The following is a 20,358-nucleotide window of genomic DNA, read 5'->3' on the forward strand; positions in this document are numbered from 1 at the left end:
AAGATCCCAAGCCCACCTTTCCCTGTCCCACTGGGAGCCGGGCCGTGGCCACCCTGCCCCCGCCGTTGCTTCGAGCCTTTGCTACGTTGTAGCCCTGCTTGCCCCGCCTGCCCAGAACCTCCGGGGGGGGTTCCCACTGCAGCTCCCGAGTTTGGATACATCTCGTCTGCCACCCAGGATTTGTGCTCACCCCTGATGTTCCAGCCTGCCGTTCCAGCCTGCCGTTCCAGCCTGCTGTTCCCAAGGGTCTGGCTGGACACCGGGCTCAGCTGCCCAGGGGTTTGTGAAGCCTTTGTTCCATCCCTTCCCCGATCCCAGACCACCAGTGCCGCGTGCTCCCCGAGCTCGCTCCGGAGCGCCCCCTGCAGCCGCGGGGGAACCATCGCACCTGCCCTGCTCACCGGGAGCCGCCAGCGCCCCTGCCGGCTGCGAGCGGAACTGCACCCGAGGGGAAAGGGCCCGACAGCCGAGAAGGCTGGCACGGGGTTTGTGATTGTTTGCTGGTACTGCCATAGTTATTGCTGTTTGTTTGCTTGTTATACACATATAGATATATAACAGTAAAGAACTGATATTCCTATTTCCCATATCTTTGTCTAAAAGCCCCTTGATTTCAAAATTATAATAACTCGGAGGGAAGGGGGGTCGCATCTGCCATTCCAAGGGAGGCTCCTGCCTTCCTTAGCAGACACCTGTCTTTCAAACCAAGACGCAGGTTAACCTATGGACAAGGCTCAGGTGTGGCAGTGTTTCCAGTCTGCAAGTACGTATCTGGTACTTTATTTGCTATTATTTGCTTGATGTTCTGCCCTTTGGCGGGGCTTCTGGGAGTACCAGGCATCATTAGAAACACAGTCTCATTTACACCAGGTCACTGGCTCCTACATGTTCAGGATAATATTGGGCTGTTTGCTCCCCCACCTGTTTCAGAAAGTGTCGCAGTGAGCTGGCAGCAGCAGGAAATGCAAAGGGAGAAAAGGAAGGTAACACCTCTTTCAGGAGAACATTTTTCTATTACTTGAAGAACCCAACAATGTGAGCAGGGTTGACAACAGGGATGTCAGAAGCCATATTCTTAGTAAAAAACAGGATTACTGAACTGCTGAAGTATGATCTTAAGTTAAACCTTACCCTAACCTTGTCAAGGTCACAGAGGTGTGATGTTATCTTCATCTCTATAGGAGGTCTCATATTTCTGATGGTTTTCCCTGTTTGTTTTAGAGGGCAACTGCAAGATTTTCAGCCCTGAAAATAATACACAGCATAAGCAACTGGAGACAGCTGAAGCTGTTGTTAATGTGTTGTTAAATGGATACTGTTAAATATTATAAGTACTTTTCAGGAAAAATTTTATAGAAAAATTTTGCTCTTATATTGCCATGGTGCCACAAAAGGGAGCATATACCAAAGAATTCATTGCTTGGTCCACACTGTTAAACATTCACTGCTGAAAAAAGACATAAATAATGTAAAAATTGACTCTCATATGGGAACAGTCCTTGACTCATTGAAGTATCTATCATGCCTTCCTTCCTTTTCAGGCAAGACCTTTGAATTAGATGTCCACTGTTGAAAATATTTCTGCAAGTCTCTTGTGAAATCAGCTGCTGTTTGTGGAGGGAGATGCTTAGTATGCATTGCCATATGCAAAGTATGAAGACAGACCTTGTGCAATACCAATAATCAGAGTAAATGAAGTCATTTATTAAGTTAATCCTTGAAACTTAAAATGTAAATATCCCTGCTGAACCAGAAACCCGGTGCCAGTTGTGTCAACACATACAGATGCTTTTAAACTAGAGAAAGTGCACTAACAAAGCCTAACTGGAGAGAAGAATTTGATAAGGAAAAGCAGTGCTTCTATTTTCAGAAAGGTAGCATATACCCTTTTTCCTGAAAAAAAAAGTATTTATTACTGTGAGCTCTCAAAAAAAAAAATGGCACAGGCTGCACAAAGCTGCCCTCAGCTCAACCAGCAGCATTATGATTCCTGTAACACATTCCAATGGTTTCTGCAGTGGGCTTCTAATTGTGGTAAATTCTTCATGTCATAAATCCAGCTGAACTTTTAGAAGTAGTACTTCCAAGGATAGATGGAGAAGGAAAAGAAGACTACTAAGTAAGATAGCAGCAGATTGTAGGTGAAAGGTACAAATATGAAGGAATGGTTATAAGGCAAGTAAGAAAGTATTTGAAAGCATCAAAACTCTTAAAAGGCTGCCTCTAATGCAGCCTCTGTTGTTTCTATCCTGTCAAGTATTCGTATTGATAAATCGTGTCTGCCTAGAATTAGAACCCTGGCCCAGGGGGAATTGCTCTCTAGGAACACTCAGCTGCCTTCCACAGTCAGTGGCACAGTTCACTTAATGTTTTATGGAGTTCTGCATTTGAGAAGATATAGCCGTGTTCACTCCTTGCAGTAAGCAAGTTACAGCACACAAAGAATCTCTCTTACTGGAGTGCTTTGATTTTTTTCTCAAGTTTTAAAAAATTTTTCATGTTCTGCAAAAATAACATTTTATATGGAAAACTAAAATGTGAGGGATCCCAGAATAACCTATATCAAGAGCTCAGTGTACATCACATATATGACATTCTATATAGCAATGCACAAAACATCTATGACGATGTTATGTAAATTGGCATGGAATGCAAATAATAATAATAATAGTAAGGTCTCCTACAGGTACATTGGCCAGAAAAATAAACTGATACATGCAGAGGTCCTCTAAAAAGCTCTAATTGTGGTAAACAAATGCTTTCTGACCTTTTATTTTTTAGTTTCGTTAAAAAACAGGAGTCCCATCTGAACTACTTGTCTCAGTATCAGCTACAGATAATACAGAAATGGGCAACTCTAGAGTACTGTTCATTAAACCTTGCAATAGTACTCAAAAATAGATCAGATAATTTCTACCTTCTCTCCACCACCTACAAAGAGAAGACAGATTAGTCATTAAAAAATGTCTGTAAATAGATAAAGATGAATCCTACCCCCAATTTGCTATTAAGTCTGTCTTCCCTAACTAAAACATTGTAATTTTCTGTGTCCAACAATTTCTCTGTGTTGGCTAGATAAATGATAGGGGGTTTTTAGGAATGGTTATGTTTATGCTTGCCACCTAGTAAAATTGGGTACAGCTCTCTCAGCAATACTGTAATATAAATAATGTGTGTGTTCACCAAAAAGCTTAAAAATTGCTAAGCATCAATTGCAGTATCTAAAACAGTAGCTTTATTAGGTAATAGGCAGTTGCATATGAAATCCTGCTTACAAAATCAAAAATTCAAATGTAGGGGAAAAGCAGCTATCTCATTAAAACCTTTTGTATCTGTAACACAATGTTTCCAAACTTTTGCATGGAGCACTCTTGGATAAATTACCAGCAAATATGCATTTTAATAGACCTCTTCTTACTCATATTCCTAACATAATAACCTGGAAATCTATTTTGATTTCTCCTTCTTCATGTTCATTTCATTCTGGCACTTCTCTCTCTTCTGTGGGATCTTTATATTCCTTGTCATTCACTCTTCTTTGTGCTTTTTCTCGAGCCTTCCTTCCTCATGTTGTCCTTGGAAATTGGGATTACCACCTTCATGTCACGAAATCACCGGCAAAGATTCCATGGTGACTTCATCTAAGTTTCTTCACTGATTTCCATAGATGCTTCCCCATTATAGCAACAAAAGAGCAAGATGATAATGAAACCAGCTTTTATACTGCAATTTGTAGAGGGATTCCTTGTGGAACAGGGGCATATGATAAGCCAGGACAGTCTGGCCAACCCAGTGTTACTGTGGAAAAACCCCTGAACTGGCCTCAGGCTGCAGGCAGGCCTGGAAGATACCTGGCAGCAGGCAGCCTTGAAAATCCTTAGCAAAGTTACACACTGGTTCACTGGTTGGCTCCCCCACTGCTTAGAGGCTGTCCTGTGGGAATAGGGCGTGAATCTTTGCAAAGTAGATATAAGTTAGTGAAAGTAAACAATAAAGCGGAGCACGATGCTCAAATCGTATCGGTGCTCGTGTCGTGACTCTGGCCGGCTCCCCTGCACTCGGAAACACCCCCCCCCCCCCCCCCCCGCAAAAGCAATTCATAGTCAGGTCAGTTCTCCAGGCAAGAAGGTTCAGTCCTGCAGCAAAAAAATGCCCAGCATTTTTTGTGAAGTTGTCTGGCAAAAGGCTTTCTAAGCTTCCCCTCTAGAGGTAAGGCAAAATGTGCAATAAAATCTTCAGATTAATACAAATTAATGGGTACGGATATGCTGAAAATCTTCACATTTATAACATGTAAAGCAAATCTTTTTTCTGTATATGGAGAAGTATTAAGGACTGTATTATTTCCTATAGGCAAACTCGAGGCTCTGATTAGGTAAAGCCATCTCTTTCTAAGCCATTGCCTTGCTTCTGGTGCAATTTTCATTTTGAAAAAACATTCTACAAGATATCCTTGCATGCAGTGAATTTGTTTGGATTCAGTAAGGTTAGTGCTTGAATTCCATGTGGAATAAGGAACACGTGTCAGCTCTGTTTGCCTTCAGGCCAATGAAAAGGAATCTGTCCATGGAAATTAGATAATTTCTTAGCAATGTAATTTAAACATTCCCCTCTTCTCCTCATATTATGAAAGATAGTGTTAAGCACTGCAAGATGAAAATCAGAAGCAGCTCAGACATTCCTTTTGGCTTGTTGACTTGGTATTATCTTCCGAATCCATGCAAATTACTAGTAGACAAAACATCATTCAAGATGCTCTTGACTTATTCATAAGAGAGAAGAGATACCAGATACGCACAAGCTCCCTTAGTTTCTGAAGGAACTGGAGTTCCTCAGTAACATATTTTCCCCAAAGATTTTGAGTCTTTGTCATTTCTTACTGGACTGCTAGTGAAGGTCATATTTGAAAGTAACAGCTAATTTTTCTGAGATTGTAAAGTTAACTGTATTTTCTAGTCTTCTATCACAGTGCCCCAGCAAAAATATTGCAAACGTGAAACCTGCTAGATTCTGGATGAGTCTGAAATGACCTGATAAAACTCATGGAACTTTGCCTGAGCAAATCAAGCCTCACACAAGAAACAAACAAACAAACAAAACCCAAACCACAACCAATTAAATGGAATAAAAAGTTCTGTGGCTTTCTGGGGCAATGCCCAGTATCAGCTGGGAATTGGATTTGTGAATGCTCACCTCCAAAGATTTTTCCACCGCAGTTCATGACCATTAGAGGATGGATGACAAGCAGTCATTATCTGCCAGTTTAAGGTCCTTCCAAGCTCAAGGGGTATTTATTCTATTAGAAATGTTTCAATAATTTTGAGAAGCTGGTGTTTCAAAGTCCGATTTAGCATATGCCTTATAACAATAACAGCAATCCAGAAACGATTCAGGTAAATTTTAACAGCATGCCTTTGGAAGCCCTCACAGCTCTTAGTAATATTGCATTCCTAAGAGACAATCCCTTTTGGTATTTCCTGTGGAGTAGGTAAGTCCCCTTCCTCCATCCTGCCCCCAGTCCAGGAAAGCTTCTTGACTGGTTCCTTACATCTGGAAAAAGCCCAAATAATCATCCTAGGGAATAATAATGATTAAATGGATATTTCTGATCCCTACAGGATCTACTTCTTCAACTGATAACTTATATTGTCCATATAAAGCATGTCAGTCGTGTAAAATAAATTACTAATGGTACTTTTTAAACCATACATTTTTCTCACTTAGAATATGCACAGAGAGAGACAGATATATGTACAGACCTTTGTATATTAAAAATGGCCCCATATAAAAATAACATCATAAAATGATGCTCAACTTTGGTTTTGGAGTACAGTGCTACATCCAATGCTCAATATGCTTAATAGAGCTGTATATACTAAGAGGAAAATTCAAAACTTTCTTTCCTCGGAATGTCTTTTACGTATGACATATTTTCATATTTCACTTGATACTATCTACTGACCCGGTTTTCCATGCATGCCTTAGCCCTTTTAATTGATCTCCTCATTGCCCAAAGCACAGTATTGCAATTCTACAATCTGCTATTCACTTTGTATGAAAAAATTCCTTAACTCCCCAGGGAGTTATTGAACAGCATATACAGCAGCCTAATCATGAAGTTGCTTTACATTTTTAATCCTTTGGTTGTAAAGCATTGTTCTTCCTTATATCGGAAAAGAAATTTGATAATTTTGGAACCAAGACTTTATCATTGCTGACATTCTTTTGGGAGCCCTATAAAGAACTTTGGTGTAACAACACAAAAAATACTGCCTCATGGAAAATGTAGAGAATACAGTGAAAGTGCCCAGGGAGTTCTAAGGCTACAGCTTAAAATCTCTGTGAATTAAATCTCACTACTATTTTCTGTTATAACAGTCTTGCAGCAGACTGACCTGATGGAAATTCTGGGGTTTCTGATTGTGACAGATTACTGACTTCCAATGAGTGTGAGTTCCTTTTGATCTTTTTTGGTGAGAGTTGTAGGTACTCTGTGTGAGTTAAATGTTAACACAATTTGTTGTCTTTGCAATAGTTATGTTTGCTCAGTTTTGTGTAGTACAGTGATGCACTCAGAAATCATCCTATTGCAAACTACTGAGGTGAGGTGAAAGATACGAACTGACTAATATGGAAAACTACACAAGTGAAGACTGAAAGAGGGGAGCATTACCAATTATACTATTGGTATGCTCAATATAGACACATTTCTTAATACTGATAAATCTTAAAGAAGATTAGCAGGCTAGGTCAAAACTGGTCATTTATCACAGCAGCACATATTAAATTGTCACCAACTAACTCAGGAAATATTATTCAAAGATAATATTGCTCTCTTATGACCTAGGACTTAAAAGACTTATGTTTCTTTTCTCATGTTTTCTATTAAAAATATAAACCATTCCAAATGATTTCTGCTTTCTGCCTGGAACTGATATTGTACAGTTTTTGTCGGTGCTTATGTCTCAATATTCAGAGGCTGGCAGTCTTAAAAATGTAAATGTACATTTTAACATGCCAGAAACCCTTAAAAAAGGCAACACAGAACAAGTTAATAACATTTCTGTGTAAAATTTGTCAATGGTTCCTATTTTCTACATGGGCTGAAAAAAAACCTGCTGGAATATCCAAACTACTGGGGCAGCTGAGACAAATGGATGCCACGTGTCCCATCTTCAGATCTGTATGGAGCTCGAGGAGGAAAGTTAATACCTTCTTACTCCACTTGAGTCAATTTAGCCATTTCTATTCAAAGTCCATGTTAATCTTTGATCTTTAACTACTGCCAGTGAGAAGTGTGAAACCAGAGTGTAGGTCAAGTGTGGGAAAGTGCTCATTCCCCCAGATGACTGAGGCTATCAGTTATAATACTTTAAAATTATGTTATTTTCCTCATGACTGATCTGGGCCTGTTTTTAATGACAGCAGTTTAAGATAAATTATTTTTATTTTAGTCACAGCTCAAGTCCAGGTTGAGCTTCAAAAGCAGAGCAATCCCTGTCAAGTGGCAAGAAACCGTGAAATATAATTAGAATTACTGGCACCCTGTACTCAAAAAAGACTTAAACCAGAATTATGTAATTATTTTTCTTTAGAAGAGCTTGTCTACTGGATTTACTTTCCTATTAAATCCAAGAATAGAGTAAGTCTTCTAACACATTCTGTCAAATAGCAGTACAGAATTTAGTAAAGAATTTCATTGACCTTACCTCTACCTTGCTCTGGGTGTCATTGTGCCTACAGCGACTAGGGGTCTTTTGCATTTCTTTCTCTCCAAACAACTGGGTCTTCAAGATAGGCAGCTCCCTTAGACATTTTCTACACACTCATGGCAAAGCCTCTATTGTCTCTAATCACACAATGATCTGTAAATAATCTTCCCTCATGCCATTATTCTGACATCGTGCAATTGTTTTGCTTTTGTAGCTTGCATGAGAGCTGGAGGGAAGGCATTTCTTCTCATGAAACTGCTCGTGATCGTCATTGCTGAGGGGCACAAATGCTTCCCAGACACCAACCAGCACAACACTTCTGTCAAGCATACCAGCCTCATCTCAGCTCACCAACAGAGCAAACTTGCAGAAGTAAAGAGATTAAACACAGGTCATCATTTGTGCCTGGGTGAGTAACTGGACCCCAAAAATTCTGACCCTCGGTTGCTCACTTATCTGGGTCCAAATGGATAACAGGGGGTCCATCAGTTAATACCTGAGTCCGTTTCAGTTGCAAATGCCAAACTCAATTTTATGATTGGTCATTGCTAATTTATTTGAGCAGGTTTATCCCAAGTTAGTATGGCTCATTTTCTGCCTTCTTTTTTGTTCTTTTAAATATGTCTCTTGCACTTTCTGTATTAGAGATTTCTACCTTTCAAAGAAAAATAGCATGCATGAGAATAATACATTCAGAACCTTTACCTTAATAGAAGGAGGTAGGGAGTTACTAGTTTTGAAGACACAAAATAAATTTTCTGTTCAATGCATTAGGCAATTCACAACATGATACAATACTCAACACGTCTTAGAATATTAAAGTCTATATTTTAATATTTTTCATATTGGGTTTATTGGTCTGGGTTTCTGGTTTTTCCTTATGTGTTCTTGGAAATGGAACCTCATATCTGAGGCTTCTTGGAGGCCCAGTTAGAATAAATGAATCAAGTAAAAATTAATGTTGTCAAATATTTCTTACAGGACTGGCACTATAGTAATTGTGATCTTACTTTTAATTATACTAATGTAAATGTGCTCAATTAACCAATAAAAATTTTTCTCTTCCCAGCCACCTTTTCTGGGAACCCACAAGCTGAAAATCTTGGGTTCATGTTGGATTCCTGCCACCTTCTATTTCTTGCATGCAGGAAAAGTTTTCCAGTCTAGAGCAATCTTTCAGCAATTCAGATTGAGGCCTCAGTGAAAAACTGCACAAGTTCACCCAGACTGACTTAACTTTTAAGTCATGACCAGGGTTACGACCCAGCCTGTGAATGACGTGGCAGGTGGGTGACCTCATTTCCCCTCCCTGTATCAGAAGGTCAGCATCCATTACATATTTGCTCTTCAGAACTCACTGAAATAACCATCAGTAGAAACACTGCCATCAAATAAGGAAATAAAATTAATAATATCCAATATGCAAAAAAAGGAGTGTAGTGAGGAAATATCGTTTTGTAGCAGTTTTTGGAATAAAAAAGGATATGCAGATAAGTAATATTCCTGAAGAACTTTATCCGCTATGTGGCTGTAGAGCATTACAATTCCAGGAGTGATAAAATAGAAATTTCCTCACACTTACTCATTAACACACTTCAACTCAGCTTTGATATGGTTGAATTGATTCCTACTGCAGAATTCAAATAAATGTTCAGGAGTTCTCCTGAGATATTCAACCATATTACTATGTTGCAAATAAAAGTGTAACCAGAAATGGCCTCAAAAGTGCATTTTGCCTCCAAGAAAATCTTTTTAGAACTATAGGCAATTGACATTTGTTTCCTTTTCAATTTTCAGACAGCTAAACTGCTTATCAATATTTGCTCTTCCCATTTCACTGCTTGAATATTAGCTCTGCCTGCTGTTTGTATCACAAAATAGAAACAAAATATGCTTTCTTTTACACACATGAAGTTTCCCCCTTCAGCTCTTTCAACCTGAGCTAAAATTTATTTCCTCAACATTACTTTGCCCTTTTTGAAAATTTTTATTCCCTTCTCCTAGATATTGAAAAAGAAATGTGTTTTAAAGGGATTTTCCTCATTTAATGTCAACAAAAGAGGATGCTTTGACTTGGTGAAATGAAATGCTAATTTGATTTTTATATCAGTTCCATCAGCTTTTTTGCCTAAATTAATTAATAAGTCCACTTTATAAACATGATCAGTGTTATTTTTTAAATTTTTTTTTTCAGGGGATTTACCATTTATTTAAAAAAAATCTTCAGACATAAATAGATATTTCTAAAGAAATTATTTCGGGGGCGTTAAGTTATAAAAGTTTCAGAGAAAGAATTTTATTTTTATAATGCATCATTTGCTTCTATTAGGCATTGAAGTGATGAATAATAATTACAAAATCTGTAAGAAATAAGAAAAAATGTTTTCTTCTTTTCTGAATATCATAATATATTTAGCCTCCAGATACTCAAGAAAATGGCATCTTATCAAGGGCAACTAATGTTATTAATCAAAGTGACATTTGAATAAATGGCTTTGACTTTATACACAAGGACAATATAGATGATCTGCAGATATTAATTGTTTATCACACTGAAGTATTTTGTTTAATGCCGTTACATTGCCACTGATTCACTGGATGCAAACTGCTTATCATTTCAAGGCTTATTCTAGTGGCAAAATATGAAACGAGAACCTTATGAATATGCAGAGTCTTTCCCCATGGCACTAACTGAGGCCTATTTATGGCTGTGATTTATGAGACTTATGAGCACAGCTAGAATTTTAGTTCAGCGTTAACATTCCCTCTATGCGTGACATGACAGTTTATAGTTCACAGCATCTCTGCATTACATTTACTGGTAATTTTTTTTTTTTTTTTAATCCATTCATTTAAGATAAAAATCATCTCTCTAAACCTCTAACCTTAGTTCTCATATACACTTGGGTAAGGGGGAGGGAGAAGAGATCATGGCGAGAGAACTCACTGAAATCTATCCCTGGAAGACATGCAAAGTCTTCTGATTCCCAGGCAATCAAAGAGCAGGTTCCTGTGCCCAGCTGCAATGTTCCCCACTAGCAGGGAGGAGTGAAATACAATAACTGAATCCAGTTAAAGTTGTCACTTCTGTGCCTTATGCTTTGTACACCTCTTCAGTCCTTTCCCACGTGCAACCTTAGCACACATAAGCAGGTTTGCATCTTGGCTGCAGTGCCAACTTCTATGAAAATCCGTGTCATCCACAGCATGTGGACCTTTTATGTCTGGATGACTACCACAGCCAACAGGAGAGTCAGTGTTTGCCCACAGCTAAGGAGGAAGGAAATGGGGATAGAGGGCAAGAACAAGGGCAGGAAACACTGAACTGCAGCTTTGGAGTTCCTGCACCAGAAAAGAAGAGAACTTTGATGTCCAATTGGACAAGGAAGCAGAAAAAACAGGCACAGCTTGGAGGAAGGAGTCTGTAATTAAACGGCTTTGGGTGTGCTGGAGTAATCACGAGAAAGGGGATTTTATGAAAGGAAAAGTGTTAATCAACAATAATCATAGGAGAAGGAGAATAAGGCAGGCTGTCACATGTAAAGACTGGAGTTTGATACCTTAAGAGGGCTGCATTAGGCACTCAGTTTGGCCTTTTAGGTTGGGACTTTCAATTCTTCAATGTAGACAAATATTGGCTACAGCTAGGACTAAGACATAAGCAGGGAATAGACAAGTTTCTGGGGGCATTCAGGTCTCAAGTGGAAGGTTTGGTTATCCTACTCCTGCTCTGGTGTAAGTTTATTACAAAATATACCTTCAGGAGGAAAGAGTATTATTTTTTCCTAGGTCACATTTGTAGAGCCACTGTTATTATTTTTAGTTTTAAGTTTAATTATACATTCATATTTTTTGCAGAATTTTCTCCTCTTCATTAATATTCTCCTCACTTTCTAAGAAACAGCTTTGGAGTTTGTCTTTCAGAATTGTTTCCTTTAAAAACTTTACTCCAGGGACCTCAGGCACTAAACTGCTTTTTCTACTTTCCTCTTGAGGCACATTGTCTAGCTTTCAGGCTTTATTACTGGTCTTTATTTTACTAAATATTAGTGGCAAACAACTTTTTGACTGTAGCATCTGAAGCAGATCTTCCATAACCCTTTCCAAACTTGTCATTACTGCAAGGCTGTTTGTAAGACCTGATGACTCAGACTGGATACAGATAAATTTAGATTATTTTTGGGCCCCTGCCTTTGCTACTTCTCATCATCACAGCCGAAATCTACAGAACAACAACCCAACTGTGCAAGCTGGACAGGGGGTACTAAGCATTTCAGTACGCCCTGAGTAGAAGGGTCTTAGAAACCATATGCCCTGGAGGATATCCAGTATATCCCAGCCATAGGTAGGTCTAAATGCAAGGTACCTGTTGCCTTCCAAAAAGAGTTAGAGGCTGTGTCTAATCAATGAAACTTGAGGACTCACTGCACCTCACAAAAGCCAAAAGCAGAAGTCAAACTGTTCATGAACCTACTTCCTCACTTGGTTCTCTTAAAAGTTAAGCACTAATCAGGTGGCCAAGTGAGCTCCTCATAGACACACAGCATCACAGTTCTCTGCTTGTAGCCACAGGAAGCAGATATGTTTCAGAGAAATAAAACTGTGGCTGTCTAGTTGAAATAGTTGTCCTCTGAAAATAGTAGAGGTAGAAGATCCAGATTTTTTTTTTATACTGTGACAATCAAAGATCTCAATAATTTGGAGCATCCAGACAGTTTTCAGAGGCTTCACTAAGTCATCATGAACTCCCTAGCTGCAATGGATTTTTTGGGCTTTACTCATGCCACCCCAAAACTGCTTGAAATTTTGCATAATTCAGCTTTTCACGGTGAGTGAAGTAAAGAAGCATGAACTAAAGGAAACTTCAAAAACAGTTTGAATGGAAAATTCATGCTTATCTCTGGCAGAATATAGTCATATTTCTACACTGACATTGTTGTGCAACAAATGATATTTAATTCTTAAGGAATCATTACTCACATTAGAAAATTATAGGAAGTCTAGGCTAGAAGAGTGATTTTGAAAATAAAGCTGTATTGAGGGGTTAAAAAATCATTGATCATTTATTTCATGCTTGTATAACTGTGAAAATAGAACAAATTTTATTGAACATAATTTCATGAGTGTGCATAGCAGAAATAAGCCTCCTGCTTAGTCTTAATGGCTTCTGGCTCATTACAAGTAAATAATAATTACAGAGAGTGTTAACTGTTAGTTCAAAGAAGCTGAGATGAGGGCCTCTCTAATTGTGTCGCTTTTCTGGCCTTTATCCTTAGAATATCAGGTTCTTCCTTACTAATAGCCATTTTTGTGGATTCATGCCACTGGAAGTCATGAATAGAGCCAGCAGATTATTTGCTCCTAACTCATATTTGTAATTGTACAGGAAATAATGTTTCATTCTTTATGAAATGTGTCACATTCATACTTTTTTCTATACTACTTTTCTTTAAACATGGTGTTTAAATATCAAGGTCCCTGCACAGGGACCTCTTGAAACACAGAATTTTCTATTCTTAGGAAATTAAAACCCCACAATCATAAATTGTACCTTATGATTGTGTAGCTCTGATCCCATCTGTTCTGTGAAAGGGAGCGGAATCTGACTTTCAATTGATTCTCTCTCCTTTTTTTCTATCTCCCCTTCTTTTTTTCTCCCTCTTTTGTTTGTCTTGTGCCTACAGGAGTGCTTGTCGAGAGCTGTCATCTGGTGCAACCCCTGTTGACAGTGAAGTCTTCAAACATAATCAGCTAATGAAAGAAAGTGGCACAAGGAGAGGAGAGACATGTTAACTTAGGGATTTCTTTACAGTGTTTGAGGAGATGAGAGTGAATATGGAGGACTAAGAAAAGCCTGAATATTTTGATGTCCTGGTGGCCCCTTCTTTGCTGTTTTGCTCCTAGCACGATGGCCAAAGTGAGTCAGGTCATGAAAGCATAATAATAACCAGGAAGCCATACTCATTAAAAACAGACATTCCTCAATTAACAGTGTTAAAATTAATTGATAATAATAGCTTTAGATAAAAGGAAAAAAACCAAATGTAGCAATGTAAGTTCATATTATGAATAGAGGTTGGCATAAATTTTATTATCAGCCAGACAAGTTAGCATCCAAACAGGAGGACCCAAGGGCAGAGCTATTCCATAAGCACTTTTTTTCCCTAAGGAGATAATAAAAAGATCCTTTTCAACAACTACCATTAAATAAGCAGTCAGCTGGGATACTGCTACATTGCAGAAGAGAGCTGCCCTGTGCAACAATCAGTTCTTGAAAGATGCAGTAATTTCTGACTAACAACAAGAATCAAAGGTTCAAAGCACATCTGAGAATATTTTTAGCTTTCTTGCTAATAGATAAATGCTTTGGACAAGAGGAAAGTTAGACAATGTGCCAAGTCCAGTCTTGAAAGCGAATCACAGCAGTCTTCATCTGCTGTACCAAATAAAAAAAGCAAAGCAAGAAGCTAATATACCAAACAAATAACTGCAAAGAAGCAGAAAAGTAAGTATATTTAAAGGGCAGATGTGCAGATATGGTGGTAAAATCCTGATGAAAGAACAACGTTTGATACTGCTCTATTTCAGTGCCCATCTGGTAGTGGTAAATATGTATTTGTCCCTTCTGCATCACTTCTGCCTTGAAATGAAGCATCCTGAACTGCTAACCATAACTATGGTAAGAGATATCATTATACCAAAAGTTAAAGACGAATTAAAACAATCATATTGTAATCTGTCAGAGAAACAAGCAGGAACTGTGCATGGAGGATATTAATGCAGCACAAAATGGCAAGAAATGAAATTATTTGGAAAGCTCAGAGAAGCACCAGATGCAGAGACATAGCAGCACACAAATAGGTAGTGGCATGCCAAACAGACAGCAGGACATTGGTGAATGTACCAACTACAGAGAGTTCTGGCGCTGTGGAAAAGGAAAAAAAAATAAACCAAACCAACCGAGCAAACAAAAACTAAATCCCAGACAAATTTAAATTACATAGACAAAACAATATTAGGAAAACATGAATTGCAAGTACATGATCAAGCAAAACTACCTAGGCTTAAACTTCAGAAGTGTCATAGCCTTCAGTTAAACTACCAATGAATACAATAACCTAGTAACACTGGGAATGTGATAAGAAAATTTCTATGAATAGGTGCAAGAGCTAAATTTTGGGGTTTTCTTAAAACCCAAATAATGAGAGCATGTCTTCAACAGCATTGTGAGCCTGTTAAGTACTCCAATCCCTGTCTCAGAGAGCAGCAGGTGTGTGGTGGCTCTTATGGCACAGACTGGCAGCTCCTTCAGGTTATAGTCTGGTTGCTTCCAATTGCAGGAGCCTCCACTTGGTGGTTTGGGGTCTTTATAGTGTTTGTATAAATTCAGAAGGAAAAGGAAAGAAAAGAAAGAAAGTAAGAGACATTGCTGAGGTCAGAGTACCCAGAAGCTGGGTAAGTAGTGCAGCAATTATTCAGATGTATAGGTCCATACTGTTTAAACAAAGCAGTGATTAAATTTTACTATGCAGAAAGTACTAAGAAAGATGGAAGATTACACTTCAGCACTTCAATGCAAGAAGACTGATTTTGACAAGTTATATTGTGTGAGAAATCCAATTGCCTTTCTACAAGTTGAACATTACTGTTGTTCAGAGAAAAAAAATTGTGAGAAAAAACTCTTCGTAACACTACTAAAGAAACTCATATCTATAATACAAGTCAGTGAGTGTTCTGCTGGCTTTAGGAAATACTCATGGAGAGACAAGACAAAACCATTGCATATAAAGACTACAATGGGCCAAATCTTTCCGAAGAAATCAGGAAATTAAATTTAAAGTAAAATTAAAGATGGAATTGTACTGAACAGCAATATCATATTCAGTACACTTGTTAATCTCCTGCTGTAACATGATTCTAAAAAACCCAAGCAACATTATTAGCACAATGTAGTGGACACATGTGCCTAAAAATGTGAAAAAATTCAGGACTAATACTTCTATTCAGGTGTGTGCAAATGTTTTGAGGCATGTAGCAGACAGACAGGCAAGAGCTGTAGTTATCTCACCCAGACTCTGTTAACTCTAGCTGGGATGATTAAAAAAAATAAAAATTGAGCAATACCTTTATCTATCTTTCTCTACATAAATGCATATTCTCCATTCTGATCCTATGTGGTTTTTATCAATTTCTTTCCACAGGAAAATATCTGATGAAATCAACACATTTATATATTTCCATAACTTCAGGGAAAATTTGCTGTCAAATGCATTCCTGTTGAAACAACTCTAACAGATTTGAGCACATGAATCCAAAGAGCTGACAATCACTGCACACAGCAGAAACACACTTCTTTAGTATAGTCTTCTATTTGGGTTTCTGAGAACCAATACAAAACCACAGTGACCGATTTAGACCTAGGAATTACACACTTCAGACACAGAGTGCCCAACCGCATAGTTTTGCTTTGCAAGTTTTAATTGCACCAAGCCTGTGCATATTGCTAGGAGTGAAAATCCAACAGCATTGCAACAAACAGTAGACAGGCTAATGGCCACATTCAACAATATCAAACCTCACTGGGGAGGGTTGTGTTAAAAAAAATTAAAGAAAACACATGCTAAGCCACTCCCTGATGAAACTGCTCTCAGTGATGGTCTTAACCTCTGTACAATGTTGGATGCCAAAATTTGTGTCTGCTTTGCCATTACAGAATTTTGCCTTACAACAGCTGGGTGTAACAAAAAGAGATGCTGAAAAGTTAAAGACAGTGTATGCAAACACTGTATGACAAAATTACAGGGGTTTTGGTGGGTTTTTTTAGGATAAACAATATATTTGGAATGAAATGGTGTATTAAACAAATAACAGCTGCATAGTTATTCATATATCATGGCAGAGGATTTTTATACGTCTTATAAAAATAAGGATTTACTACTCCAACCCTAACAGAAGACACAAATGGAGACTTGGAAATACACATTTGTCTGAGACTGAGATGCAGGATGGGCAGTAACAGAGCCCATCCCCAGCAAACAGCAGTGACCAGTATGTCATCACCCTGATAACCTGTATAAACCAAGAGGCCTTTAATCCTTCCTGAATGACAGATTGAGAATTATGCCTGAACAAGTATGCCTTGGGCACAGAAGAAGAACCTTGAGAAAAAGAAAACTTAATTCACAACCTAATCATGATTTAATTACTATTTAAAAATAGAAAGAGTTAGTGAGAGAGAGAGAGATAGAAAGGGACATTTTCTGCAGGTTTGTTTTTCAGTGATAAAACTTCTGAGTATATTCTAGGTTGCTACATACATTAGACTGTTATTAAATACATTATGATATTAGTCATGTTAAAATTGACTGCTTCAAGCTAGCTGTATTTTGCTTCCCTTCTAGAAAACATTTCAAAGTAAACTTTAAGGGATGGTGTGACCTTTGCAATATACCATTAACAAACTAATGGTAAAGAGTTATTCCAAGACTATGAGATTTGTTTGGAGAATGTTTTCTGTTGTGCAAAGTGTATCAAGTCTTGCACTTCTGAATGAGGAAAATAGAGGGAATGAGAATTTCCTCCCATAAACACCTCATCTTCCACATCAGGTTCAGTAGGAGCATTGCAGGACTGAGATCACAGCAAGAGCTCTTCTGACAGCAAGCATCAGTGTTGAATACTGTTTGTGATACTCATAAACAACACTTGGTAACTTACTGGAATGGAAAGAATAAATGTTTCTACAGAATACTTTGGGGACCCTGGACTTACTTATCTGTAATAAATTCAGGGTCAGCAAAAGGCCTGTATGAATATATGATATGCATTCAGGCCCATGTATCTTCTCTAAGATACAAGCTGCATTGAGTTCTAGTTCAGCCACACCATGACCCAGATATGCCTGTGTCACATCCAGCCAGTCACACAGACCTATCTACACACATCTGCATGGACAAATTGTAAAGAAAATAAACTAGGGAAAAAGACAATGCGTTTTTTCACAGAATTCAAACAAATACCTTCTTTGCCTCTGCTATACAGTAGCACTGGTAATAAAACAAGAGAGCTTGTTACTAAACAATAATTTCTTTCTCCAGGGCATTACAGACTGGCTGCTTCAGCATCTTACTGTCTGTCTTGAATTTTTAAGCAATTCTAGACACAGGCTAGCCCTGGGGATCTGTCCCAGCTCATGGCAACTCTGAACATCAGGACAGCTCTCCTGCACAGACTGCTACAAAATACAGCGTGGTGCTCAGTGTAAGAGCATGCAGAAATAACATGTAGGCATGTGGAAAAGGGAAGCAAGGACAAGCTATTTATGCTACCAGATAAAAGCCTCAGATGCATTACCTGCCTAGTTCCTTTTCCTGTGAATGTGAAAGATTTAATCAGGAAGTTCTTGAATTGGAGAAGTCTAAAGAACAGGAGTTGCATCTTTATTAATGGTCTTGTGTTGTGCCATTCCACCTACTCTAAAAAGCACACTACAGCCAAAAATAATGCTACTCATCATTGTGTTATGTTGTGTTTATCCACAAGATAAACAAGCAAGAAATCAGGACTGATTTTATTTTAACACAGAACAAAGAACCAATTCTAATTCAAATAAAAGAGAATAATTACTTTAACTCATAGAGTTAAAGTAAGTAATATTATTTTGTTCTGTGTTCCCACAGACTGAAAATTCAGTAATGGGCTATGTCGCAGTAGCAAGGAACTTTAAATATTGTTTCTGTATGTGCATGTATTTATAATAATTCTGTAATTGCTATGTAAAGTCCTGTAACCTTTTCAACACAAAATCAATCTATTTCCTTCCCAGGCCCAGATAAAAACTGCTGCCCCATAGATTAAAAAAAAAATCTATATATCATAAAGAAAAGGGCTTTAACTAAACTAAATTAAATTTCATGTGAAAGGAAGGAAAGACACAGTTAAAAGAGGAGAGTGGGAAAGAATATTTTCTCTGTGCTAACTATCTCTGCCAGATACTAGCTACTGCTGCAGATGTATTCTTGAACTAGATATACTAATGATTTTCCCTATCTCAAGACTTGCTGAAATTCAACATACATTTTTTAAAAGTTTTCAGTTTATTTGAAGTGTCAGATTTTCCTGTATCTTCTGGGAAAGATCCATAGTTACCATCCTCCTTTCCACATTAAAGATCTAAAGCAAGTAGGCTGTTCTTCAGAGCTCAGTATGCAACATGGCACAGTAATAAAACCTGCCATATTGACACAGGTAAAATATAAAGAAAAATATTATATAAAATATCGTACTGAAAATTTGGAACAATTCCTATGGGTCTTTAAAAGGGTACATGGTACTTGCAAAAAAAGTGAGCAGCAGTGTGAAAAAACATGAAGAAACAAAAGATGTTAGAGCCTGAGTCACAGTGAAAGTTACTTTCTTTGTGTTTTACTTCTTCTTTTTAGAAGAAAAAATACAGATTATATCCTTCTATGTTCTTAAAAATAGAACAGAATGTTCTTTTGCAAGGCATATATGGCAGTATTTTTCTCTGTTGGATGTCTAGATTTAAACAGAGTATCAGACATGCTTCTCTAACTCCTTGTTATATAGATTTATCCTTTCAAAGTGGGAAGAAAGTCAAAATAACAGTATCAACCCTCAACCTTAGTGAAAAATGATGTTCCAGGAAACTGTGCTGCATATTAGGTAGCCAATTTGTCTGGGGATGAGTGAAGTGGGCTGATGATCTTCAGAAAAATGAGTCCTCCAAAGGGCTCCGTTGGAAAGGGCTTACCAGTGGCCTGAAGGCAGGATGAAGCAGCAAATGGACCTTGCACCCTGGGACATGGTCAGCACCTTGGCATTTGGTCCCTATGCCTCAGCTTGATTAGCCACATTTCTCTCTTTTTGTTTCCTGCTGCACTTAATGCTTTGTCTTTAATCTTTATACAGGTCAGGTAAGATATGTCCTGCATATCACTGGTGCTCATGACTAAAGTATAAAGGTGTGCATGTGAGTGCAGGGGTTGGGGAGCAAAGCAGTGGGACCTGTGGAAAGACATGTCCTTTATGTGTTTCTTCTCACTCTTGTACTCCTCCTTCTGGGGATGTGGTACATCTGACAGGTACCTCAGAGCACATGAAGCATCACTGCTTATTAGCCATTAGATATTTACAACAACTGGACCTGAACTAATTCTGAATGGAGCCCATGTGTGGTCTCTGCCTATATGACATGACTGAGCTCCAACCAGGATACATCAAAAGTGAGTCGATTGCAGTTACTCTGAGTGTTTCCTTGTACCACCCATGGGGTTCTGCAGATCCCATTACCAAACGTGTGTGAGCTGCCTGATCAGATGGATCAGGTCCAGCTGAGGTAAAAAGGGCCAAGACCCTCTGAAGAAGAATAACTAAAGAAACAACACTATAGATTTCCCCAATGTACTGAACAAGATTTCTATGACCTAAGCTTAAGTCTCACAGATTCACTGGATTCTCACACATTAAGTCACCTGTCTAAGGACACTTGGGATTTGTGTGGTAAGGGATAAGAACAACCCTCTTACACTTGGTGGTAATGGCCCACTAATTTCTAGGTTGAGAGAGGCACCTCCGTTGACAGGCATGAAACTGGGGTCATTTGTTTCTCCTAGCCTGTACCAGA

The sequence above is a fragment of the Corvus cornix genome, chromosome 1, assembly GCF_000738735.6.
Source record: "Corvus cornix cornix isolate S_Up_H32 chromosome 1, ASM73873v5, whole genome shotgun sequence".
In the NCBI taxonomy this organism is placed as follows: Eukaryota; Metazoa; Chordata; class Aves; order Passeriformes; family Corvidae; genus Corvus; species Corvus cornix.